This window comes from Pogoniulus pusillus, chromosome 29 (genome assembly GCF_015220805.1).
Source record: "Pogoniulus pusillus isolate bPogPus1 chromosome 29, bPogPus1.pri, whole genome shotgun sequence".
NCBI classification, from domain to species: Eukaryota; Metazoa; Chordata; class Aves; order Piciformes; family Lybiidae; genus Pogoniulus; species Pogoniulus pusillus.
The window spans coordinates 9041994-9069244 of NC_087292.1; the positions used below are offsets into that span (position 1 = coordinate 9041994).

General features: G+C 42.6%; 1 long non-coding RNA gene across 5 annotated transcripts in view; it reads left to right on the top strand.

The window, feature by feature from the left end:
• The window catches only part of LOC135188129 (uncharacterized), a 186681-nt gene that overhangs the window by 108528 nt on the left and 50902 nt on the right, over nucleotides 1-27251 (top strand). For all 5 annotated transcript variants that reach the window (XR_010307570.1, XR_010307569.1, XR_010307568.1 and 2 more), the window contains exon 3: nucleotides 22808-23022. This is a non-coding gene — a long non-coding RNA (uncharacterized LOC135188129). The remainder of the gene's footprint in view (nucleotides 1-22807; nucleotides 23023-27251) is intronic.

A 27251-nucleotide genomic window follows, 5' to 3' on the forward strand; every position in this document is an offset into this window, starting at 1 on the left:
CTACCCAGCAGCCTCATTATTCCTATGCTCTTGTGCACATTACAACTACCTACAGCAAGGCTTTGCCTCAGCTGACATACAGCAAATCTGTAGGTGTGTGCTAAAAAGCACCGGAGACACTGCTCCAGCAGCAGCCCCGGGTTAGAAATGGGCCATAGGCAGCATTTCCAGTCTCTCTATTTCCAGTTGTGTTGCTTCCAACAGTTTCAGCATCCCAAAAGGAAGATGCAATGTGAAGCAGCTGTTTCTTGTCAGTTTTCCAGTATGAACAGCAAATTTCTATCTTTTGTGAAATCTTACTGTGGTTGTAAGATTAAAAACATATCACTGATACTGACCTTATCACAGTCAACTGACCTTAGTGTAGGCTGAGCTCCTGCAGTGTCTCCTTGCTCTGTGCAGCTTGGCTACTTGTGGAGGAATTTCTCAACACAGGAAGGCTACTGCACAGGGACAAAGTTTCACTGGGAAATGTGACTTCCCAGCTGAGGCATTTCCAGTAACATGTCTCTGCTCATTGCTGCTGGCCATACCCAAACCCCCAGAAGGCTGGATTCAAGTTCCTTTCTCTGCTTAGAGTCAGTGGGAGTTCTGTCTTCATCTTTCAGAAGGAAGGACACTTAGCTCTTTTAGTAGTGACAAAATGCACATCAGAGGCCCTTTATGTATCTTCTCCAGTACCTAAGAAGGTGTTTGTATCCTCACTCCCATGATACTATCCTGGAATAAGATATTACTCAGAGTGAAGATGGCAGACTGAAACCATACATCATTTCACATGGCTGATACCAATGCTCATGAGTGGCCATCAAGTTGAACTGAAAGCACTTGGCACATTCCTAAACAAAATATTGAAGCTTAAGGCTGAGAGGCAGAAGCACACAAGTGATGTATGAAAATGCTGATTGCCAATTTCCAGGTTCCAGGTGTGATTCATGGGGGTGCTGTCTGGGATGCATTTATATCCAACCATAACAAACATAAACAGAACGATACAGTTTATGAAGCTGGAGGCAAATGTAAATGATGAAAGGCTGCTCTGTAAAACTGCATTAGTCGTGTCCCATTACATGATGTGAACCACATTTTGTAGCTGCTTTAACATAATGCTCCTTTCATTCCTCTAATTTCCTCTGGTGATTTAAATGTCTATATTTTATGAGATAGGAAAATAATAAACTATGAATTGTGCTTGTGCATGTTAATGTTCTATTATCAGTGTAAAACCAAGAGATAAAATAATGTCATTGAGAAGGATGGAAATCTCTAAATATTTGTTGTCAGGAAGGGACAATCATTTTTGCACCCAGAGTTGAGCAAGGGATAGTAGCCACCCTTTCCTGCTTGTAGGTTGCAATCATACAGAGAGAGAGCTCTCATGACTGAGGCACCAGTGTGGACAGAGAGGATAAAACTGCACCAGCAGAAGGTGAGACCAGATGGCCAACAATATACCAAAAACATGACAGGTTTTTGTGCTCTGAGGTAGTTGGGTTTTCTCTTCGGTACGAAATGAAGAAAGGAGGCTGTTAGCAGGTGTTAGCTTGGCTGGCAAGAACAACCATGTGGTTGTTTCTTTAAAAGTGGACAGGAGGTAGCTTTGGACCTTTACAGATACATGGATTTCCAAGAATGTAGAGTATTAATCGCCCACCATGGGCATAACTGTTGTCTTCCCAGGGTGAACTGAGCAGCCTGGTGGACTTCACCATTCAGGATCACTTTGGGGATTTCTTTCTAATTGCTCTTGCTGTGAAAGTCCCTGGACCCATTTTGCTGTGCATCCACTCACAGTCTCTTGGTGGACACATGCAATACCAAATGCAGAGACTTTGTGCATTCTCCGTGGGTTGTCCTGCCTGACAGTTTTATGCCATAAACACATAAATGTGAGAAATGCTCAGAGTGCTTTGGCTTTTAGCAGAGTAATTTTACTCTTTTGTTATTCAAGTGTTATTGAGGATATTTTGTAGAGAGCATTCATTTTTCCCAATACGAGGGAATTTAAATGCATTTAACAGCTGTTGGAGCTTCCACTGGTGGTGTAGAAGAATGTGCATTAGCTTTGTTCTATAAACCTTGCTTGCTGAAAGGATTGGTTGTTTTTTTTCCCCATTTAATGGAGATCTCACAATTTGCGATCAGATATTTTAATATTTCATGCACAATTCCAAATGCAACAATTGTCCATGAGGTGTGCAAGGGCCACTGCCAGGCACCTGCTGGATGTGTCCATGGAACTACTTTGTGTGGAACTGGTGATTTTCTGGGCACCTCTGTGCAAGAGACTGAGGGGTAGCATAGGTTCCTCTACTGCCTTGCTCTCCTCTTATAGGCACCTGGCTGTGCTGTTGTAGAAAGAAGTCTTTTGCCATTGCTTTGTTATTGCTCACTTTTTTATGCATGTATGAATGGCAGTTATTATAAGGTATAGAGGAAGAGAAAGCTCTAAAAGCATGAAGGAAGCAGTTAGTAGGTGGGTTTCTTCTGACTTGCTGTTATTTTTGTGAAAATGGAGTTGGGGAGGAAATTGATTTGCTGTCCTAAAGAAATATTTTCACTGTACCATGAAAAATGTTTCAGCAGTGCTAGAGAGTGAGGCTGAGAACCTTTCAAGACTTTGATGAAGACCTGCCTGCTTGGCAAAAAACAGCTTTCTAGAGTGTGGCCACTCATTTAGCTTGACCCAGAGAGAAAAAGAATTTAGATCTGTGTTCCCCTGGCCCACAGAGCAAACGTTTCCCATTCTCCATATTCTCTGGACATCCTCCTTCAATTGAAGATGTTTCCAGATGAAACCTTTTAAAAAATTGATACTTTAATTTTTTTAAAAAAATTTTTATTATATTTACTTAAAAAATATTTTATTTTTTAAAAATTGGCATCTTCCAAGGGTTGGGTTTTTTTCAGCATAGGTTGAATACTTTGAAATTTTGTTATCATAGGATGTTAGGGGTTGGGAGGGATGTTAGGGATCATCGAGCCCAACCCCCCTGCTGGAGCAGGACAACTCTATCTAACACAGATCACAGAGGAACACATCCAGACAGGCCTTGAAAGTTTCTAGAGAAGGAGACTCCACGACCTCCCCGGGGAGCCTGTTCCAGTGCTCTGTGACCCTAACAGCAAAGAAGTTCCCCCTTGTGTTGGGGCAGAACCTCTGTTGCTGCAACTTACACCCGTTGCTCCTTGTCCTATCACAGGGAGCAAGTGATCAGAGCCTGTCCCCACCCTTCTGGCCTGCCTTTAGATACTTATAAACATTTATCAAATCCCCTCTAAGTCTTCTTTTCTCCATACTAAAAAGCCCCGGGTCCCTCAGCCTCTCCTCATAAGCCATGCCCTCCTGTCCCCTAATCAAGCTATGGAGAAGAGAAACTCGTTTTGAAGAAAGATATATTACTCCTGCAGTAAAAAGTATTCCTATTTATTCTACAGTATTTACTGTACTTGCATATCCCTGCTCTTGTTAGTGTGCATTCAGCAGAAACCCTCAGCCAGTTGCAGTGATAAATTACTGATTTCAAAGCATACACAGTGCACAGGAAAAGCAGCATAAAATATAACTCATAGCAGCAATTAAAAATATTTATAGTGCTGTATTTCTCATACAAAGCTTAAATGTAGCTTTTTTCCCCCATCTTCTTAGAATTCTGTTTTGCATAAATGTGATTACAATTTGCTACTCCCCACGTTGGTGAGTTGCAATGTGATCTAGAATGTGACATAAGGGGTTTAGAGGCAGTGCAGGTCACCACTACTCATTTGCCCTAACCTCATGCTCTTAGTTTTCAAGCATTTGGGCTCTTTTTGCAAGTAAACACTGTCAGCTGCAGTGGGAAGGACCGGTACACCCAGCAATGCACTTGCTGATTACCAGTATCTCTTGCTTTCTTCATGCATGAGAAAGAGCAGTATTGAGAGCTCAGGAATGGCAGAGAGGAGAACAAGGTGCATCCATTTCTGCCTTTTGTGTGAAGCCCTACTGGGCCTTGTAGCAAAAGAGCTTTTAAATTGTCTCAGAAATGGAATAATTAAGTGCATCAGAGCCAAAGATACTGCAGCCTTAGAGACCACTACATTCATAGTATTTGCAGCTTGTGTCTTAAACCATGACTCTTTTCTCAAGGATGGGTAGAGAAGGGTCTTGTGCTCTCATATGTCCCACTCTCTGTCTGCTAAGGAGAAAGTATTCTCAGCTGGTCAGAATTCCTGATGTGAGCAGAAAAGTTTAGGACAAAGCCAGTCAATAAGATTTTAAATACACAGACTGCATTTTAAGAATCATGGAATCAACCAGGTTGGAAGAGACCTCCAAGATCATCAAGAGCTGTTTATCATTTAGTATTTCAGTCCAAAATCTTAGAAGTGTTTCCAAGAACAGCTAACCTGAGGAGGTTTTCATAAGCTTGGGTGATACAGATCATAACAAACTGCCTGAGATTTTTAGCAAAAGCTAAACAAAACTAAAGACAGTGCTTAAAGGCTGCAGCTAGACCAGACCTGGAAAATAAACTTCCTGTCACTTTAGTCCTCTTACATCTCATGGCTGCAAATCCTTTTTAGATCCTTTTAAGGGTAAGTGGTCTCCCTCTCAGAAGTAACTGCACTTTAACAGTGTAACACACCAGCTTACACTTGTGCTTTCCTAAGCCAGTCCCTCTTACTATGCCAGTCACACAGACAGATACTTCATTCATGGCTATGGCTGTGCAGAACCTCTTCTGGAACTGGCCTCACTTGGCTTTGTGGGACTGGGGAGTGTCTTGCAGGAGAGGCAGCGATAGCAACTGCAGGAGGATTTTGCTGCCTCTGTGACTTCTTTGCTATCTTTGTCCGTGAGACGTAATGAGGGGTCCAGAACATGTTACACTTAGAGAAATATTCAGAAGCTGATTTTGCTTGGCTGCTTTTTTTCTTTCTTTTTTTCAGTGAATATTTTTGTGCACCTCCTGTTACAGTCATTAGATTTGTGTGGCTGTTCAACCCCTACATGGTCTACATTTGTGTTTTCCTCCTACCTCTTTAAAAATAGATATTTTGGTGTTCAGCATCACATTTGTTGCTGTGGAGATGATTGTGATGTTGCCAATGGAGATATGTCTTCACTGACAACCCCTGAAGCAGGACAGAAATGCAAAGGCATGGTGTGACTTTAATTCTCCCCTGTTGCCTGATTCCTAATAACCCTGATCTGTCATCGCTTCTTCCATGTACTTCTATATGCTGCATCCTGAACCTCTCCTCTTTCTTAACCTGGGCTTCACTTTGGCATAAATATATATACATACATCAGGTGCAAATTGCCTGTAACTAGGGGTAGAGCACAGTACTGGTGTAATGATTTGTTGATGCTTGTAACACTCCTAATCTCAGCTGCACTGCTCTTTCTGCCTACCAGCACCTTTTGGGCTGTAATTCTGTAGGAAGAATCCACCAAAAGTACATGCACAGGGAAACTATCTAACATTCAGAGAAAATGGAAGCAGCTTTGTTGTTTGGGCAAGTCCAAATAAAAATGACAGGTCAGAGGGTGGGAAGGGAGAAAAGATGGGCAGAGTGACAAGCCATTATTGCTTCTGCTGCTGAGTGTCTGTCAAAGATGTAAATGTCATTTGCCACCCCGCTGCTACCCCGTGTTGTTTCTAACGAAAATTGGTGGGCTTGTGAGAACAGGTTTGACTTGAAAGATGGAAGAAAGACAGGAGAGAGAAGGATTTGGATCTGCAGGGTGCGAGTAGGGTATAGGTAGGGCCATGTAGGTGGTTCTTCTGCAGGTGGCCAGAGGCAAGCTACCTCCCACAGTGGAAAGATTTGTGTTTTGGTGATGCTGCAACATAGTGCCATGGTCAATATCATATTAAAGTTAGCTGAAAAGGAACATTCTGGCTCCACTGAGTAGTTCAGGCCCTGTGTAACTGTCTATAGTTCTGAGTTGTACAAGTTTTGTAGAGAATTCCTAACATCTGTGAACAAATGAGCTGTATACAGTGCCACAGGGGGAAATTAGTGTCTCAGAAATACAGAGGTATTTCTTCTTGGCACTCTGAGGGTCTGCATCAGAAGCGGTTTGTGCTGTTGATGGTAATTGGGTCTCAGCTGATTGCAGCAAAACTATGAATCAGCTGCAGCCCATTTTTAATAATGAACTGAAACATAATCAGAAATATATCCACAGTGCTACAGCTTCCAGTGATTATGTGCAACAACTGGTGCCTGCAGCCTTTCTTTGGACTCAGATTTTATCTCTTGCCTTCTTTTTTTTTTAGTTTTAGCATTAGAAAAGAATCCAATATTTAGAGCAGTTGATTTGGCATGCTGTGGAACAGAATGCAAGAATTAATATTGCTCTTTTCCATGCTCCAGAGCAGTCTTATTTCTGATGCCCTGTTGAAAGGGACCTTCCTTTCCCTGCTCCAACCCCAGGCCAAAGCAATCAGCAGTCATCACCGGTAGCATGGAATTTGGCAGGCCATGGTGTGCTCTGGAAATCACTTGTGAAAATGGTGCAGTGACCTTGAGTGCTGATAATGGAAAACTCTATTTTACCTTCCTTGAATAAAGGAAGAGCTGGTGTAGTATTAACAGAAGGATAAGTTACTATGGTGATGGAGGCTTTATAAGTAGGTGGACATAAATATACGTGTAGTGTCTTTCAGCTGTGAGCTGACAAGGAGATTATGACCTGCTTCCATGGGACTTTCTGGAGCAATAGTGTATAGTGTTCACACTGATACTTTCTGGAAGTTAGAAGTGATATATGAGAGAGATCTTGTTTCATATCAGAAAAACACTGATGAGGCACTTAGTGCCACGGTTTAGTTAATGAGAAGGGTTAGGTGATTGGTTGGACTCAATCTTAGAGGTCTTTTCCAACCTGGTTAATTCTGTGATGTTGTGTGGTAGAGCAGCATCTTCTGAATCCCAGATTTTTCTCATACTTCCTCTGGGCCTTGTACCCCCTCACCTTCAGTTCTAAGTATTCACCATTCCCCTCTCATTTCTTTGTCTTCTGCCTATATTTTCCTCAGGTCAGCTTAGCTTGATAAGGTTCTTCCCTCCACTGCCTTGTTCCTGCATTACTGCAGACAAAGCTCCAAAATGAATACCTTTCCAACCTCTGTCTTTGGTTCCTGCTGTTTGTTTTGACTCTGTCATATTATGTTCCTCTGCTTAGGACACAAAGCCGTGTCAACTGTAAGAAGAATATGATATGCCATCACCAATAGATGGAAGTGCAGTGCATGTTTCTCATCTAGAGACTCCTGAGGATGAGTGAGGCCATTCAAAAGCCCTGCATAAAACTATGTCCTGGGCTGCAGCTGGGTTTGTAACCACAGCTTTGCAGACTCTTAGAGATTCTGGGCATGGCTTACTCAAACAGGCCAAATAAGTGACATGAAAATAGAAGAGGGAGAGCACATTTGATTACCCACTCCCTCACAACTCCCTTGTTTGTGTTTCAAGGTAGACAAATGCTCTGCAGTGTGAAGGGAATCTTTGGTTGTTTTCCCTGCTTTCTCCTCACCTCCCTTCCCCTAGGTCCCTCAATCATTTTATCTAACTCCCAGTTTGCTTTCCTTCTGCATCCTGACCTGCTTGGCCAGTTGGCCCCTTTATGTCCCTTACCTTTATCTGTAAAAAAACCAAAATGAGGTATAGGAAGGATTTAGGAAGCACTGATGGTAATGTGATGATTACTTTAATTTTGAAGTCTTTTTGGCTTTCAGAATTTTGCTCATGACTCATATCTGTTCACAAGATACAATTGTGGAATTTTTTAGAACAATGGCATGTGTGCAGCTTTGGAAAGCCTCTTGTGTTGATTGAAAGGAGACCTCTCAAATGAGAAGGTAAAAGTCAACCCTCAGACTAGACATCAGGACTTGATTTCTCCACCAGCTGGTATTTATTTGTCTGCATCTGCCATTCCTCAGAAAAAGCTGCTGGCAGCAAGAGCTGTGCTGCATCTTCATGATGCATGCAGGGGAATCTGCTCCCTGTGTTGGTTCTGCAGTGCTGAGAAGGTGGAAAACTTGCTTTTGTCAATAAAATGAAAAGATATGACTCAATGAGCAAAACAGAAGCTGTGTAAAGCAGTTCTGCTCTACTACTGTCGGAGCAAGGTTTGAAGCGGGCTGTGGAAGAGCAGCACCCTCACACCCCAGTCCTCTGCTACTCACCCCACTTGCCTGATGGAGTTTTCTGTTCTCTCAGAATGCTCCTCGTGTGCTGTGCAACCAACATTTTATTAGTGTGCTTCAGCCTCACTGAAGCTGTAGCTGAGTAGCTGATGGCATTAACTGTCTTTCTACTCACACCCAGCTATTCTGGAATTGCCAACAGAGTTTTCACATCTCTCTCCCTGCCAGTGTCTGACTCCTGATAGATGTGCTATTTGCACCCAGTTTCATGCGAGGCTCCCAAGTTGCAGATGGATTCTCACCAGACTCGTGCTGAACCTTGGCAAACTGTTCATGAAACCAAGGTAAGATCTGATCCAAGTCAGAAAACAGCACCAGGCAGTCAATTTTCTTTTTTAATAGTACAGAGCCTGATTTGACAGAAGGTGTTGAGTTGTGCATGCACCAGATGCGATTACATATGTGGAGTGGCCAGCAGTCAGTGCTTTGGCCACCTTGGAGCAGCTTTGGCCTGAGCCAATTAATGGATTTGTTCCTGCACCAGCAGTCAGTGGGCATATGAATCAGATGCACATTTCCATTTCCTAAATTTAGCACATGCATATATGCATCCAGTCTGTGTGCACAGTTTGGGCATGTTTTCTTTTGCACTTTATCACATTTAACGGTGAGAGGTTTAGATAATCTTTAGTTGAGCAGGACCTCTAGTGGACTGCTGTGACAAAACCCTGGCATTTCCATACCCTTCAACCATCCTTGGAGGACTCACTTGCAAGGAAAGGCTTCTCCAGTGATGTAAATAAAGTTTAACAAGTCTGCAAAGATATCCCTGTAACAGGGAGATTTGTACATCGGGTACGAATCATGGAAGTCTGTCCTGGTGTAAATCATACCAGCTCGAAATCACAAACCAACTTAATCAGTCTAGTTTCCCATTTAAGTAGCCTTTAAATATCTCTAACAGTTTGTTTCATGCACATTCACTGCTGTGAGAGCTATTTCAGCAACTGCAGAGTAAATGGCAATGTTTGGGTTCATCAAGAAGCCTTTTGGGTTTAGTTTCAAAGTGGGGCAAAGCAAGTTATGCTACCCCCATTGGCTTTTGGCATTTGTTCTGTTCCTCTGCTTCATTCCCTGGCAGAAGGAATCAACGAGTGGCAGGGTGTTTGGCACATGTCTACGAGGTTGGGAAACATCATTCTATCCCACTACTGAGTCACTAGACCTTAAAAAAGATGCTAATGAAGCTTGAAATCACATTTGCATTGCAAATGCTACAATTTGTTCTGCATTTATATGGAATTAATTTGAACTGTTTGTTGTTGTGTTCCAATTGTGCAGCTGAATAATGCTGCAGCTTTAGGTGGCTCAGCTCTGTAAAGATCTTGTTCATAAACAAAACAGAGTGAGCAAAAATTTACTATGTTGGACAGATCATCTGTTCAGCTTTCTGACATTCATTTTTCAGCCATCTCCAAATTATCAAGCAATGGGAGAGTCCTCTTCTCCTTCAAGATCTTAAGTACTGAAGGCAATTTGTTCAGTTGCAGGCAGAGTTTTAATTACAGCTACTTTAAGTGACTGTCAAAAGGGTTAAAAGCTTATTCATGCTGATTTAGGAGCCAGTTCCCATTCTGACTGATAACAAAGGTAATGACATGAGGCATATTTCATGAACTTTCAAAACAAGGGATGTAAAACACATCCATCAGAAGAGCAGATCTGCAGTCCAGGCAGAAGAAAAGCACCTCAGATGATGTTCACAGGTCAGCATCTGGCCCACTGAAAAGATTACCTTGTGTTTTGCTGTGCTTGGAGCTAAGCTGACAGGATCAGGTTTGATATGTTTCTGGAGGGTTGTGTGTGGAGGGGGGGTGTTGGTTTTTTGGTTTGGTTTGTTGTGGATTTTTTTTCTTTTAGTTGCATTACTTTTATGTTTGCTTGAAGTTAGAGCTCTGTGCTGCTTCCAGCTTGACATGAAAAATACCTTACAGCTTTACTATGATACAGTTGAAAACACCAGTGAGCTAAAGCACCTAGATGTTTGAAAAGAAGTTTTCAGAAGGGTGGGTTTATACTTTTTCACACAAAACTTGTTTTGTATGTCTTTGAAGAAGGGGGCTATTTATGTTTCTCTGTGGTCGACTACAGGGTGAAAAACATCAAAGAACAAAATTTCACACAAGCTGAGGAATTACAGTACACTAAAGTGAAGTTACTTGGTTTTATTTCCAAAGGTCATGAGCTTAACTTCTTAAATGCTCTGTTTGGACAAGGGATCATCTCATTTACTTTAATTGTATGCCTGCAGTATCTGTATTCTACCTTTTAAAGGCTGGTTTATAGTCTTCTTATAATTTTGACTATCTTCACCCATTTGCACATATCCTTATGCAGTGACCTCCCTAACCTTGGTGCATGTCTGGCTCATTTGACTTTTCTTGTATCATAGAATCAACCAGGTTGGAAGAGACCTCCAAGATCATCCAGTCCAACCTATCCCCCAGCCCTACCCAGTCAACCAGATCATGGCACTAAGTGCCTCATCCAGTCTTTTCTTGAAAACCCCCAGGGACAGTGCCTCCACCACCTCCCTGGGCAGCCCATTCCAATGCCAATCACTCTCTCTGTGAAGAACTTCTTCCTAATATCCAGCCTATACCTACCCTGGCACAACTTGAGACTGTGTCCCCTTGTTCTATTGCTGGTTACCTGGGAGAAGAGGCCACCCCCCACCTGGCTACAATGCCCCTTCAGGTAGTTGTAGACTGCAGTAATAAGATCACCCCTGAGCCTCCTCTTCTCCAGGCTAAACAGGCCCAGCTCCCTCAACCTCTCCTCATAGGATTTGTGCTCCAGGCCCCTCACCAGCTTTGTTGCCCTTCTCTGGACATGTTCCAGCACCTCAACATCTTTCTTGAATTGAGGGGCCCAGAACTGGACACAGTACTCAAGGTGTGGTCTGACCAGTGCTGAGTACAGGGGAAGAATAACCTCCCTTGTCTTTTCTGGAGAGGTTTTTTTGGTAAGAATAGAGTGGTTCAGTACATTCTGCGTGCAGAGACATATCTTATTCTTTCACTTTCTGCAAATAGAAGCTTCAGAACACTCACATCTACAAATTATTTAACTTTCAGATGCTCATTAAATCTTTGGCTCCTTCTGCAGGCTGTGCAAGTGCCACGTACAAAATTCTGGAAGTGGGAGGAGGAACAGGATAAAAATTGCTTTTCCTTCACACTGCTACTCCCTGCCATGCATTACTGTCTGATCAGGGACTCTCAGTCATCCAAAGTGTCCTGTGCAGAGCCCGGGGAGTCCTGTGCCACGTAACATCTCCCCTTAATTAAGTTAATAACAAAGCTTGACAAACAGGAATGTTGGGCAACACTAACAAGGAATTCTCATCCAGCTTCCTAAGGTTTGTTTGCATCAGAGCAGTCTGAAAGGAAGCTGATGCTTTAATATGCCTGTGTGCCTCATGAGGCTGAAGTGAGGAGAATTAGTGCAGTATCTGATTTAAACCACAATTTTCACCACGTCAGGGTTTTTTTTTTCATTCCCACTGCATAGCTTTAGCAAGGAGAGAGTGAAAAATTGCTGTCATAAAAGACTCATCTGCTTTCCATTATACTGACATTTAAGGATTGCAGACATTAAAATGCTCCTATGCACTACAGAGAGTGACAGAAGAAACAGGAGGTTGAAATTTATAACAAATGGGAGATTTTGTAATTCAGCTGCCCTGGGGTGGGCGTGGAGTCAGGACCAGGAAATGATGAAGATCTTTCTCTGCACCTAACCCTTCCAATCTCTACCTACATGTGTGTGTCAGGGAATTAAATGGCCACACCACAGGAAAGTCTGGAGAAGAGGAGGCTCCCAGGTGACCTTCTGGTGGCCTTCCAGGATCTGAAGGGGGCCTACAAATAAGCGGGGGAGGGACTTTTCAGGCCAGCAGGGAGTGACAGGACTAGGGAGAATGGAGCAAAGCTGGAGATGGGGAGATTCAGACTGGATGTGAGGAGGAAGTTGTTCAGCATGAGAGTGGTGAGAGTCTGGAGTGGGTTGCCCAGGGAGATGGCACCTGGAGGTGTTTAAGGCCAGGCTGGATGAGGCTGTGTGCAGCCTGCTCTAGGGTTGGTGTCCCTGCCCATGGCAAGGGGGGTTGGAACTAGATGATCCTTGTGGTCCCTTCCAACCCTGACTGATTCTATGATTTTCTCAAAACACTTTGTACCCTCTATCTTCTCCAGATAAAAAAGGAAGTATTGATATTTTCAGCCTAAAGTGCATTGTGCTCACTGCAGGCATAGCCCTAAAGTCAGTGATTTAATGTCATCTGGTTTATCAGTGGCTTTTGGCCTGTACTGGAATGCAGTTATTAAGAGGCTTTGTCTTTGAATTGGGAGTGACAGTCCTGCTTTTCCTTGTGGGTAAATTCCAGCCACTGGCATCTTTTGTTGTCTCATAAGTTGAGGAGCAGCATTTGTTGTGAGTGAGATTTCCAAAACTCCTGGTAGGTTGTGAGTGGCAGACAAACAGCTGTGAGTGCCTCTGCTTGGCAGAGCTGAGGGGTGTGTTGCTGGGTACAGGAGCATTAGCATGGGGTAAAATATAGTCTTACAAACCTGCCTTCCCAGGTGTCTGCAGATGACCCCACAAAACTCCAAGGATAGTTTGCAAGTCTTTGGTTTATAATAACATCTCCTATGTGCCTTGGCAGCTGAACCATGTAGTACAGGTCTAGGCCTGAGAGCTTTGGTTGCAATTTTTGTTCATGGAATTCATGGCATACTGGGTTGGAAGGGATGTCAAGGATCATCTAATCCAAACTTTCAGGGTGAGAATATCATTTAAATGAGGTGAGGCAGCAGCCTGTCAAGCAGGGCCTTGAAACTAAGTGATTTTTCTGAGTGATTTTCCTTCAGAGCTCTTTCTCAAAGCTTTGGATGATCAAAAAATAATTCTAAAATCTCTTCTAAGAACATTTATTATGGTCAAAACATGAAGTGTACAAGCACCAGCATTAGGATTCCATCTCTTTTTCTCCAGCTACCACTTCTGTATCAAAGCTATTCAGTGTGCAAGTCAAACCCAGTTTTTTTCCATCTCTATGCCTTCCTGCTCAGCCTGTCTCTTATCATTCAAGCTGTGCTTGCTCTGTTCCATGATACATTCCCACCAGCAGTGAACCTGGTCTGGGGCTGTGTCTGGCTTGGGGGTGCTGCTGCCTGACAGTGATGATAAATCCTTGCCTGCCCTTCCTAGTACCTCCTCTGTCCTTCCAAATAGAATAAAACCCTAGCTTTGTTAGCAAACTCTGTGTTTTATCTCACAAGGGAAACTAAAAAGAAACACTCAGAGGTTTTATAGGATTCAGCTTGCACTGCTTTTTCTGAACCCTAGAAATCTTTAGCATCAGTCTAGCTTTGTCTCAACTCCTGATCTTTGTTGTTTTGGCCATTACCCAACCTCAAGTCATATAAAGGATGTGTTTATTGCTTTGTGGAAAAGAATAAAATAACTAAACTCCCACATCTGGGAGAAAAAACAGAAAGGCTCAGCTTCTTAGAGTTCTAAATTCCTCTACTTTTCAGAGCTGAACATCCCTACTCACACTAAGGCTCATGGCATTAAAGAAATGTATTGTCTTAGGCTCTTTGAACACAGTCACTCATGGAGCCACAAAATTCTACATCTAAAGGCTAAGGGGAGCTGCTTCACCACGTAAGTAACTTCATGTATGACATCAAGGAGAAATCAGGCAACGTTCTGCAGGCAGTATCAAATATCGAAGCCCACCCTACCCTTCTCTGGTTGAATTCTTGCATCTGCAAATGATAATGCTCCAATTTATCCCCCTGTATAAAAGAGGGATTTGAATGCACATCACTGAATTTATGGCTCTGTCAGCCTTAGCAGGGAGTAGTGGGAGGAAGTGGAGGAGGGGAAAGAAAGATGCTCACAGGGGATAAAAATGAAAGGAGTGAACATTTTCACTGAACTACAAATTGTTGGTCCTTCATGTCTTGTTGATGCCAGCTGTCCTAAGCCATTCCCTGCTGCTTTGCTTGCCCTGTTTCTGGAGGCTACACAACCAAGGCTCCTCACAAGGACCCAGGGAATCAGAAACAAAATTAAACCACAGGATGAGTTATGGCAATGTAGAGGAGAGTGAACAGCAAGCTCTAGCTTCTTCATTGTAAAAAACTCCAAACAACAAACACTGCATAGTCCCATTTCATCAGAGGGTTTAGCGTATGCCACCTGGCTTTGTGGCCTCAGTGCATCTCTGTGCTTAGTTAGGCACGTGCTGAATTTGGATGTATCTGGGCACAGTGAGACAAGAAGTGAAAATATCTATTTGGGGTATCTCTAAGGTCTTAAATCTTTATAAAGACCAGGGGGAAAAGTGCATCTTAAAGTGTGTTACAAGAAAAAGTGCTGGTTTTCTAGTTTGGGGTAAAAAGTTGGCATGTAGATTAGTGTTTAAACTGCACAGGACATCAAGGGTCCTAATTCTGAGTTTGGGAGAAATAGCAATGCATTAATGCAGTGCAAACCTGATGTGGGATAAGAGGTGTGGTTTTAAGTTATTTCATGCTTGAAAAGGTATTCAGTGAAGGAAGTGCTACTTTAACCATTTGACAGAGGCTGTGCTAGCAGGTTTTTACACAGCTAATGAGTTTCTCAAATAAGAATGTTGTCAGTAACGGTTTTTTTTTCCCCTGAACCCTAACTTAGCCTTTCTAGAAGATATTCCCTCTGGGAACTGTCAGAGGGAAAACAAGGAGCTGTCCTGGCATTCATTAATGAAATGCTGCAGCACTTTTGTGCGTGGGGTCATTTGCAGTCTTCTACAGGTCATATTTGTTGCCCAGAGTTCCCCAGAAAATCAGTTTCTGAGCTCTGAATGGGTTTGCTTCCCAAAAAAGTAGGATGGTTTGGAAATTAACCTTTCCCTAGCAGCAATGCTTGGTGTGTCATTGCAGTGGATATTGCTTGTTCTAAATGAGTTAGTTGTAGAGGCAGGGCAGACTCTTTTCTGGCCTTTTTGGTTCATCTTGTATCCCTGTCATCACAGGGCTCAACACTAACAGTGTAATGTAGCTTGCACATAAAATTCAAATATATATGGAAATGATATAGCTCTAACATGTGGACATCAGCTCTCAGGGTTTTGGACATGGAATGGCTTGGAATAAATAGTGTCAATGTTCTCCTCAGAAAGGTATTTTCAGTACTTTCTTTATGTTTTCATCCAAACCATGAAGGTTAAAATCCAGTTTTCATAGGAAAACTATCCTATGTTAAAGGCTCGAGGGTACCTGAAGATTTCACAGTAATAGTGTGCATATTACTATTGCTATATAAATACTAATTGCTAAGATTTATTGGAGAAGTGTAAATGTTAAAGGCCAAATTTGTCCTGTCTCATACCATGCAAGTCTCATTAAATCTGTAATCAGAATCTGACTCAATAAAAAGACTTTTGTCCAGCGATTCTACCCACAGCTCTTACGACAATTAACTTGGTTTAGCATTCTGATTTGCTCTTAAGCAGGACCCATATTCCTTTGAAAAGGATTTATTGCACCCATTTCAATCAATAATGCTGTTAAAAGAATGTGAGAGAATAAGAGATGAGATAAATCAGTGGAAAGATACAGCAAAGTTTATAGCAAAAAAAAGAAATACAAGGAGAAGAAGAAGAAAGTAGACAAAATTGACAGTCAAAATATTAGCCCAGGACTCAGTTTTGGTGCAGAGATGGATAGTGTAAGTATTTAATCAAAGCAGCTGAAAATCTCCTGCAAGACATAGATCACAGTCAGCTCTGAGAGGAGGCAGAGGGAAAGGAAATCTCTTGACAGCTTCTGAATGCCTTTAAGCACACTGTATGCTAACAGTCTCACTGCTTGAAAGACTTATAAAATGTGATACTGAAGGTCTGAGAACAGACACTCCTGCAGCAGATACTCCTCTTCTGGATCCTGTCTCTCCAGTGGAAGAGGTGACAGTCCCTGTTGCTTGTCACTGCCTCCTGCTGCCAGTCCTGTCCCCATCGCTCCCCGTGAAGCACTGAGCAAAGGGCTCTTAGGGAGCATCAGGCAGATGAGCTTGTACATTCTATGTGCAGGTCTGGGATCACTTGGCTACTCCCTTTCAAAGCACACAGACTGCTTCAGCTGGGGACCAGCAAGAGGGAAAGGATAAAAGAGAGGAATAGGAGAAAAAGCACTCCTAGGAGAGAGCAGCAGGCAGCTCAGGTGTGCCTGTGACCTGAAAATGATGTAGTAATGCCAGTCTGAGGCTTTGCCTTTAGTTCCGTTGTTAACAACTGAATGGACAAATTATTTCACCTAGCAGTGGAATTTTCCCACTCCTTGAAAATATTAGTAATAATGATCACGAGTGCATGGAGCTGTTTAGCCTGTGGATGAAAAGCCTCATCCATGAGCAGCAAGATGGGGTTGTTTTTTATTACTAATAATTACATGCCAGAGTGATCACATGCCATCAGTTATTATTAACAGCCACTTGGACCTAAAGTCCTTTTCTATGCTCTGCAAGGTTCTGCTGTAACAAAGCAAATCTTGGCAACTGGCTGCACTCTCTTGCCAAACTCCAGCTCATAGGCAAGAAGCACCAAACGGGAGCTTAAGCTTTTGGGTTTGAAAACCCTCTGGTTTCAATAAAAGTTCTCTTGATTTCCTTAGTTCATGATTCTGAGCACGTTGGAGAGTCAGAGAACCACAAGTGGACTCTGTGAGGAGAAATGGCCTCTTCATTAGGAGAAGAGGGATGCATAATGTCTGAATACTTAACTCCAATTAACTGATTAGCTTGAGGTAAAATCCCAGCAAACACAAGACTGATGTTTTCAAGTCAAAGACTGCCAACTGTCTTCTGTTTGGAATGCAAACTGTCCTGGGGGGTTCTTGGTGGAGTTTTTGGGGTGGCTAAGGAGGAACTCCTGTGCTTAGCCTGGCCAAGGCACCATGTGCTCTGGATCATGTCCAGGGAAGCTGCTGCACTACAAGTGACACAGATCTGTGGATGCTAGAGACCCAGCCTGTGGTAACTTGTGTGCCTGAGGGTAGGTACATATCACAAGGAAGAAACACAGTCCTGTGGGTGAAAAAAGCAATAGTAATGTTTTCTCCATGCACCAGTTTTGCTGTTGGAGGGGAGCATGGGGACAGGAGGGCCGGGCAAGAAGCACCTTTCCTCTGATGCTCACGCAGACTGACATCAGCCAGGCAGTCCTCACCTACTCTGTGCCTTGGCCTGAGATCCTCTGTACCACTGTAGCTCTCTCTGATGCTAATGGTTTTTGTTTGTTTGCTTTTTGGGTTGTTTTGGTGGGGTTTTTGTGTGTGTGTTTTGGGGTTTGTTTTGGTTTGGTTTTTTTATGATGACAGAATTAATTAAAAAATATAATAAGAATGATAATAGCTACAAATATGCCCGGTTATGCATTTAGCACTCTCCCAGCATTTTTGGGTTTAGGCTGCTGCTTTTCCCCACCCAGGCAAGCAACTCACCATTGCAGCATTTCATCCATAGCTCAAATGCATGGCAAATTCTTCCAGTAGAATGGCTTTACAAATAGCCATTTGGTGCTGGCTAGGCACAACTGGTTTTCAGGTGTGGAATATAGGTTTAATCCCTATTTAACCACCTATCTCACACATTTAGGTATTAAATATTATTATAAACCCTTGTTTTTATGAGGTTTCAAAAACCTCAAATTACGCTGTTGCCTTAGTGTTCATTGCCCTGAGAGCTACAACTGCTTAACAGCCTGTGACAGAGTGCATGCTTGCAAATGGTAATTAGAGGCACGTTTTTATGAGCCACATGAATTCAAATGTCTGTGCTTACACCAGCCCCTGAGTCATGGAACAGCGAATGGTTGGTGATAGGCTCTGATTAATCCCAGCCGGGCTGCGAGCCAGAGGCAACCTGAAGCTGGAAGCTCCATCTGCAGTTTCCAGCCAGCTCAGCCATGCAGGGCCCCAGGGATTTTGCTTTGGGGGGGGTCTCTTGTTCCTGGGCAGAAGGCAAAGCAACCCACTGATTGCATACGGGTCTGGGCTCCTTTGTGGTTTTGTGTTCTCAGATAAAATGCTAAGAGTGGATATTATTTTAATAGTTTCTAAGCAGAAAAGGCAATCTGCTGGGTCTTCTTTCTTTTCCCTAATCTGCCTCACAAATGAGAAGTTCTGGACATCACAGTTCTTTTTGAAGATCAGCTCATTTCTGACATCTAAGAATGCTGCTCTACCTGTTCTTTCAGAATTGGCTCTTTCACAAAACATTATTTCTAGGATTTATTTTTTTTCACCTTGAATCCCAGTAAGGTGGTTCAGGCAGCTGCACTTTAGCATTAATTAATTTGGTCAAGTATAAAGCAGCAGAAGCATGGATGACAATATTGATGAAAGTAATAGAAATAGATTAGTGGCTAAATCAAAAGAAAGAGAACTCAAAGTCACTGCAGACATAGAGAGTTCCTTTGTTTCTTTGTGAGGCTGGGCAGTTTCTCCCACCCCACCTATCTCTGCAAGTGCCAAAGGGTTTGTTTACTTTATGCCTGGTTCCAGTTAGAGCTGCAGCAGAAACTGGTAGAGACAGTGGAATATTGTTAGAAATAGGAATTTGTGACCTCTGACCTGACAGTAAATGTGGCAAACCAGTAATCTTAATGTGTTTTGGTTTTTTTTTTCTCTTGAGATGACCAAAGATGAGGGAGAAGCATCTTTGTTCTGGGATAGTTGTGCAAATTGAAGCTCTAAGTATGATTTGCTTGAGTGGAAAAGACAAGCAGACAGGCATGCAGCTTCCCAGCATGGACCCAACTCACTAGAGGAGTTTAAACATATGGAAATGGACAAAGAGAAGGAGGTGAATTAGGGAGATCCTGCCACACCAGCTGCTGCCCAGATAAATAAGACCAACAAGTGTCTTGATGGTAAATGAAACAGGCTCTTGAGTTAGCAATGCATGCAAACAGCTACTAGGTATTTGACACTGTGGTTTTCCTCAATGTCTCATAGTTTGTCTTGAGTGCAGCCTTCACCCACTCAATTTCAAGAGGCAAAACAGAAACAAGTCACAGCTTTATGCAGTGATGGTGGGTCATAACATCTCAATGTTGTCTGCTCACACCCTTTATCGAGGGAAATAAAGTGATGAGGGTCCGAAAAACAAACAGAACCCCAAACCAACATCAAAACAAAACCCCAAACAAACAAAAAACTCCAACCCACATTGTAATGTCCATTTCTGTGTTTATGCCTGCATCCTCCTTAGGAAAGCAGAGAAGGTCAACCTGCAAATTCCTTCTGTTAATGACTTGTGATCCTGCAGCAAACTCAATTTGTATCCATAATGAAACTTATAATGTTAGTGGCAGTATTAATATCACTGTAATTAATAATACTATTTATATCACCCAGAGACAGTCACTGATTATGCAGAAGGATTGGTATCTAACAGCAGATTAACCTTCTCTTGCTAGGCAATGGCTTGAGCTTGTTTTTTACTCAAGTAACTCATTAAGGGAGATGCTCAGAAGCATTGCCATGGGGAGAAAGAGCTGTTTCAGGAGAGCAACCAAAATCTGGGCATCATCAATCACAGCAATGCTAGGTGATCAAATACTTTAAGACTAAGTTTTCCATTCTTAGTGCCAAGTTTTCCATAACCTGAAGTCACACTTCTAGATGAAGCACTATCAGGCTTCTGAATGGAGATGTGTTTCTCAGGAGTAAATGAGGAGCAGCACATTTGTATCGAAAGCATTTCTTTCCATTTGGGCTTGTCTGGAGCTGGATCACTCCTCAGTTGTCTCCTACGTAAGTGGAGTGCTCAGCTGTAGGAAAAAGCAGGTACTGTGGTAAAGAAAAAATGCCATTTATAAAACCAGGTTCAGCAGAGGTTCAGTCATTCCCTGCAGATGAAGTGGACTCCACATGAGTGAAAAATATATGATTTTAAATTAGTTCATTACTGCTTTTTGATGTTTGCTTAAAGAAGCCCTCAAACATTTTAACCTTTCATTTTGTATTCTTTTATGTTAGGTCCTTTCTACATAAGTGACTGGATAGTAGAATCATAGAAGCAGTCAGGGTTGGAAGGGACCATAAAGATCATCTAGTTCCAACCCCCCTGCTGTGGGCAGGGACACCCTACCCTAGAGCAGTCTGGCCAGAGCCTCATCTAGCCTGGTCTTAGACACCTCCAGGGATGAGGCCTCAACCACCTCCCTGGGCAACCCATTCTGGGGTCTCACCACTTTTATGGTGAAGAACTTTCTCCTCACATCCAGTCTGAATCTCCCCATCTCCAGCTTCACTCCATTCCCCCTAGTCCTGTCACTCCCTGATAGCCTGAAAAGCTTTTTTGTAGGCCCCCTTCAGATCCTGGAAGACCACCAGAAGGTCACCTGGGAGCCTCCTCTTCTTCAGACTGAACAGCCTCAACTCTTTCAGTCTGCCCTCACAGGAGAGGTGCCCCAGCCCTCTGATCATCCTTGTGGCCCTTCTCTGGACATGCTCCAGCAGGTCCACATCCCTCTTGTAATAGGGGCTCCACAACTGGATACGGTAGAGTGATGGAGCAAGCAATACCGTGCAAATAAAGAGTGATCCATGGTATGGATGAGAACTATTTTCAAAGTATTTAAAGCTTTTTGTTTCTATTTAGTGCTACTTTAATTCAGACTTCTGAGAAACATTGAAGCATAAAGATGTCTTTGTTAAAATTCACTACTTCTTTCCCTTTATTTAAAGAAGGAGAAATAAGAGTCTGAATCAGAGACTTCTGATGAGTTATATGGGAAGGTCAGGATTGATAGCAGCTGTAAAGAACACAGCTGCTTTAAAACCTGATCCCTTTCTGGCAATAAATAAAGAGCACAACCTCAGTTATTTTTCTCTTCTAAGGACCTGTTTCAGTAAAGGGGTTTTGTTATATGGAATTTCTTCTCTGAAAACGAAGTTCATTGGTAATGAAAAATAGTCTTTCCTTTGGGTAAGCTTTATTCCACGAGTTCTGACAACCCAGCAATCAAGTCTTGCTTCTTCATCTACAAGCTTAGGGTTTATCCCACACAAAGGCTTGTACATGTGCAGTGCATTTGCTGTAGAAAAATGATGTTGTGGTAAGAAAACAACAGGGCTCCTGAGGAGAGGTTGGAAAGCTTTCAGAACAGCTGCTGAGTTGGCTTTTGCTAGGAGTTGGCCATCAAAAGGCTGCTTAGACTTCTTCAGATAGTTTATTCTCTTGAAATTTCTGTCAGTGAAAACTAGAGGTCTCAGTTATTTCACCAGTGACAGCCATCCATGCCTTACTTTGGTCTTTCCAGCAACCGGCAGTGCACGTTAAATGGTAACAGGCTCTGGACTAGACAGTCATGGTGGAGGCAGTATCACCTGAAACCTGTCACAGCTTCAGTTAGACTAGTGTGGAGCTAGCTCTGTAGAGAATCATCTTGTACAAGCACAGTGATAGATGAAAATCCTATTGTGTCCCTTCTGGTGCTACTTGTTCTCTGCTTCTATTTCTTTTTAACTGAGCTTATCAAGTGTTACGTTAACTGCTCCCTGACTCCACAGCTTCAAGAGGGAGGTGGGAAGTGGGAGGAGAGAGAAAAGCTGTCCTTAAAATCAAGAGATCGAATTGAAAGTAGCATAATGGGATGTAATAGCCAGATACTCCTACTAGGGCTCTTGAAAAGCCAGCAGACAATCCCATTACAGGGACATGCAGGCACACAGCTGACTGAAAACACTACAGGACAAATTCAGCCCAAAAGCAGCAAGTCAATGCATGAAGGCTGGAGCCTCTCTAGACCATCTGAGAGTATAACAGTCCCTCATGCTAAGTTAACCATGTCCTGGCTCCACAGAGGATGGGGGGTGCACAAATGTGGAAGACAGATTGTTCCACTCTTGGGCATGATTTAGAGCTTCAAGTGCTTCCAAAGGACAGGTGGCAGCTCTGAGCTGAGTGGCAGAGCAGGACCTGCCAGCCCCCACTGCTGCCTCAGTCTCAAGGGAGCCTGTTTCAGTAGTGATTGATTTGACCTGAGGGTTTCCATTTTTAAGGCAAGTAGCTGCTCTTTTATAGCTAGAAGGAAATGTATTTGCTGTGTGAGTAGGACCCAGCACAGTAAGCAGACTCTTACTGCTCTTCATCCTGAGAGACTATTTATTAGCATAGAAAAACAATATAGCTCACACTTTTCTTTCTTCTTTAGAATTTAATGTTTTACATTCACATCTTGGAGCATCTTTCAACTCTAGTCTCAGGCCTTAGTTTCACATTCTCCTGGGCAGCCAGAAGTTGCCGTTTAATCCTCCTTCACCTCCCTCTAGATGTGGATATTGACCCTGCAGCTGGGAAGGCTCACAGAGACAGCCTGTGCTGACTGCTAGATGAAGTTAGGCAGGAGGCACCTGAGGATTCCTACAAGAAGTGATGGTTTGTTGTTTTTTTAAAAGGCAAATTTGCAGATGACAGCAGAATGATGCTTAGGGGCTCAGTTCTGAGCCTTCCAAGGCTCCTTCTGACCTGAGCCATGCATTTTGGGTTTCAGCCTGTGCCAATTTTATCTGGACATTCATCTTCTTTTGCTACCTTCTCTCCAGACAGCCACTGCAGCACCTCCTTGGGATCCTGGGCAGACACAGCAAAGGGCATGGTGATTCCTCCAGTAATGCTGGGGCTTAGTGTCTGCAAGCCCCTTCACAGTGATGTTCAGCTGAGGACTGGTCCAAGCTCTCTAAAGTGATGCTGGAGGGTACAGATCTGGCCCTGACTCGTTAACACTCGGCAAGAGAAAAGCACCTGCTGATTCCTGCAGGTAAGTGCAAGTCTCACTCACCAAATCATTAACCTGGCGACGTAAGAGAAGAACACACACCACAAACTGCCAACGTTTAATAGCAGGCCTGACATTTGGACCTGCAGTTAATGAGCTCCCAATCTACCACAAACCCATACTTTGTCACTGAAGACTTGCCTTCAAATTGGCCTTTCAGCTGAGGCCTGTGGATTCCCCAGTGACCATAACTCGCTGAATAACAGCTCCAGTTTTATGAGGGAGGAAAAGCACTGCAAGCTTCTAGAGAAATGAATTGTTCATGTAAAAGCCCCAGAACAATGAGGCTTCAACATGCACACATAGCTAATTAGTGAGGTTATAAGCTGGCTGGCTTCTTTTTAATTGACTGTATGTATGCATTTACTGACTTTGCAAGTGATGGCAAACTTTTCTGTTCAAAGGAATTGGCTTTCCCTCTCCCAATGGTTTCCATGTGCTGAGGGGTTTGTAACAGCCTTTCCCTGGAGTTGCAGAAGGCGAAGGCTCCCCTCGTGTGGCTGTGAGAGAAAATGACATTTTCTGCACTGGATTCTCCACTTGCTTGGTTCTAGAGAAATGTCACAAAATTCCACTCATCTTCCACCTACACCACAGCATGGAGCTTTGGTCTTGCTGTGTGCTGTTTCTGCAGTCTGGCCAATAGCCACTGTGTTTGCTTTGGGATAAAGGGCAGTGTTTGGGGGAAACTGATTTAAGTGATTTAACTTGCAAATAGAAGTCATGATCACAGGATCACAGAATGTTAGGGGTTGGAAGGCACCTCCAGAGATCAAGTGTACCCTGTCTGCCAAAGCAAGATCACCTAGGGCAGGCCACACAGGAACGTGTCCAGGAAGGTTTTGAAAGTCTCCAGAGAAGGAGACTCCACAACCTCTCTGGTCAGTCTGTTCTGAGGTTCTGCCACCCTCAAAATAAGTTTCTCTTCATGTTGAGGTGGAACTTCCTCTCTTCTAGCTTGTATCCATTGTTCTTGTCCTATCACTGGACACAACCAAAAAGAAACCATCACCTTCATCTTGACACCCAGCTCTCAGAAATTTATAGGCATTAATAAGATTCCTCCCTCAGCCTTCTCTTCTCAAGTCTAAACAGCTTCATCTCTCTCAGCCTGTTCTCATAGGAGAGATGTTCAAGTCCCCCAGTCATCCTTGTAGCTCTCTGTTGGACTCTTTCTGGTGTATCCCTGTCTTCCTTGATCTGGGGAGCCCAAAACTGGACATATTCCAGGTGTGATCTCAGCAGGGCAGAGCAGAGGGAGGGAAGAAGCTCCCTAGACCTGCTGGGCACACTTTTCTTGGTGCACCCCAGGATATATATATGTGATCTATACCCACAGCCAGAAATGTTAGATTTAAAGAACAGATTAAAGTTTGTTTGCATTTATACTTTTACCATTTCTTTCTAGTAAATGTTTATTTTATTTGGTTAGTTATTTGTTTGTTTAGCTTTTTCTGTCTTCTTTTGGAAAGAGGACTGCATAGATAAGTGTTTACAGGACTGTTTAGGGTTACTCCATAGGCATTCATTCAGATCATCAAATTTTCTATTTTTATTAGAGTAGAAATAGTGAGAAGTATTATTTACAGGATGGGTGATTTCATTTCCAGTCAGTGTGAAAATGCTTTTTAATATAAGACCTGAAATTTAATTTAGAAGTCAGGAAAGCAGCAGCACAAAATGATGAGTTGAAGTTTTTACATTCTGATGCATCAGGAAGAAAAGCAGTAAGCTTACCCAAGTGTGTTTGACAGCTAAAATGAATGCATTTATGAACAGAGGGAAGTTTTTCCCAGAGTCAGTAAACTGAAGCACTTGTTTCTCATCGATGTGCCTGCCAAAGTGTGAGAGCTAACAGGACCAGCCTCTCACACCTCGTTTGTGTGTAAGCTGGGAGAAGAAAACAAACTTTCTTCTTGTTTCAACTCCTGGCTATTTTTTCCCTGTTGAATGCCCTCCTCACTGATCACAGATACACCAAAACTCAAGTACACTGAATTTTCTTTTCCCAGTGTTCCTCCAGAAGAAACAATTACTACCCAAAGCAGAGCCTGTTTACTCATTTAACTGCCCAGCTTCTTGGAGAATAACTTCCTTCAGCCCACTTGCTTGACTTTGTTTACAATATTAGCAGCAATAATGGAAAGTATATAAATATTTTAATATAATATATATGATTTTTATATATGTATCTAAATTAATATAACATTTAAAATAGATTATATTAAATGTATGCCTTCTTGTAAGTTATTATTTCAGTTTCACCTTTAAAATGTGTTTTATTTTTAAAAGAAGCTCAGAAGTTAAATAATCTGCTTCTTAAAGCAATATTTCATCTATTGTAGAGACACTTTAAAGTCCAGGAAATAAGTTGATCCTGGGTTTTGAACTGGGCTTACAAGAAAACAGTAAAAGTTTTAGATGCAAGGCTATGATCTTGGACAACTCTCAAAAGGAAATATAGAAAAAGGTAGCTCAGGCAAAAGGGAGCCTGAAATTAGAACTGTTGTGAATACAAATAAAATAGAACAGATTTAGATTTTAGTTTCAACCCTGATGCTATTTTTAAGCTATAAGGAAGCTAAAATGGGAAGCCTTTTATGTAAGGAAAATCAAAATATAAACAATTCCTTTTTGATTTCCAAAGCAGAATTTTCTATTGAGGAAGACTTCTGTTATGATTTTCAAATTTGCTGCCTTCTCTATCATTACTTTAATAACAATGAATTATCTTTAAAATTAGATGCACTTGCCCAAATACTTTGGCACACAGAGTAGAACTGTTCGCTTTGAATTATTAGTCTGTGACACTAAACCCTGTTGTTAACCCTGTGCTGAGTAGGTCTATTCAAGCAGACCTGAAAATGGGATGGAAATGAAATTAATCAACGAGTTAGAGCAAGAACAGAAGTTGTCACGGCACTTGTATGAGTGTCAGTTCTTGCATCTGATGAGAATATTTGTGTGGTTTTGTGGCCTTTCATTGGCAGTGTTCTGCAAAGTACCACTGGTATCATTTTGTCTTTCACTGGTTTCTTTCTGGAGCTGAGGTATCTTTGCAGGGCACTGCCCCCGAGGAGCTGAGTGTTTCTGGTTCCTTTAGCAAACAGTAAAAATCTGCAGCTTTTGGAACTGGAAATATCCCCAAATGTACGTGCTGTGTTTAACCAGCATGCATTATGCATATACTTAGCTACACTGAAGGCTTCTTGGGAGATGCAGCTATAATCACAGTGCAGCAAACTATTTATTCTTCCCTCTGATAAACAAATACATTCCAGAGAAAGCAATTTCAGCCTGATGCCTTTTGGACTTTCAGCCTGAACCGAGCAAACACTCCACGAGAAGTGAAGGGCACTTGGGGGTTTGCAGCTCACCACACTTCCTGTGTTGATCCCCTGCCATCCAGGCTAAGAATGGTTTAGGTACTTTGGGGATTTTATGGTGGTTTTGTTTTTTTTTTTTTAAGAAGCATCTTGCAGAGTTCTCAAATCATCACTGAGAATAGAAAACAGCAGCCTTTGGTGATGCTAGAGGTTAACATGAGAGCCATGCTCTGCAGGGAAGAGCTGATACACAGACCACCCTTGCAGAGCAGATCCCTCCCCACTCCTTCCTGTTGCTCAGCATCTGCTTCAAAAGCTAGTTTTTGGTTAAGAAAATGTATTTAAACCTTTCAGCCTGGAAGTTTGGTCTATATCATTTCTCTAAGTTAGTGGAAGGAACTTACAGACAATTAGTATGCAGAGATGAGGGGCAGGAAAGGGAGGGGTGGTGGCTGCAGGAGGTGATGGCAGCTGCATACTAACCTTGCTCTCCTCTCCATTGTGCTCTGCCTATGCGTTGCCCTTGCTTTCACCTGGTGATGAAGTGTCTGGCACACATCAGGCAGATGAGCAGGAGTTGAGTGAACCAACACTAAGGTGCCCATGGCTTCAATGAAACTGCTGCTTGGGGTGGTGACAAGGCCTCAGGCTGACTTGGTTCGTGGAGTTCTCCTTCTTACTTGCCTCTTAATGCTTTGTAAATAGTAAAAACTCTGCACGCTTCCTATCTCGTTACTGTGTGCAAGATAAGTTGGGCTCCTCTGGGTGAAGAGAGCTTTGGAAAAGCTGCCTTTCTGCTCTACATTTAAGCAAGAAAAATTTATGAATCCAATTAGGCACTGGTTTGCAAGAATGATGAATATTCACATTGTAAATGGCTGAGAA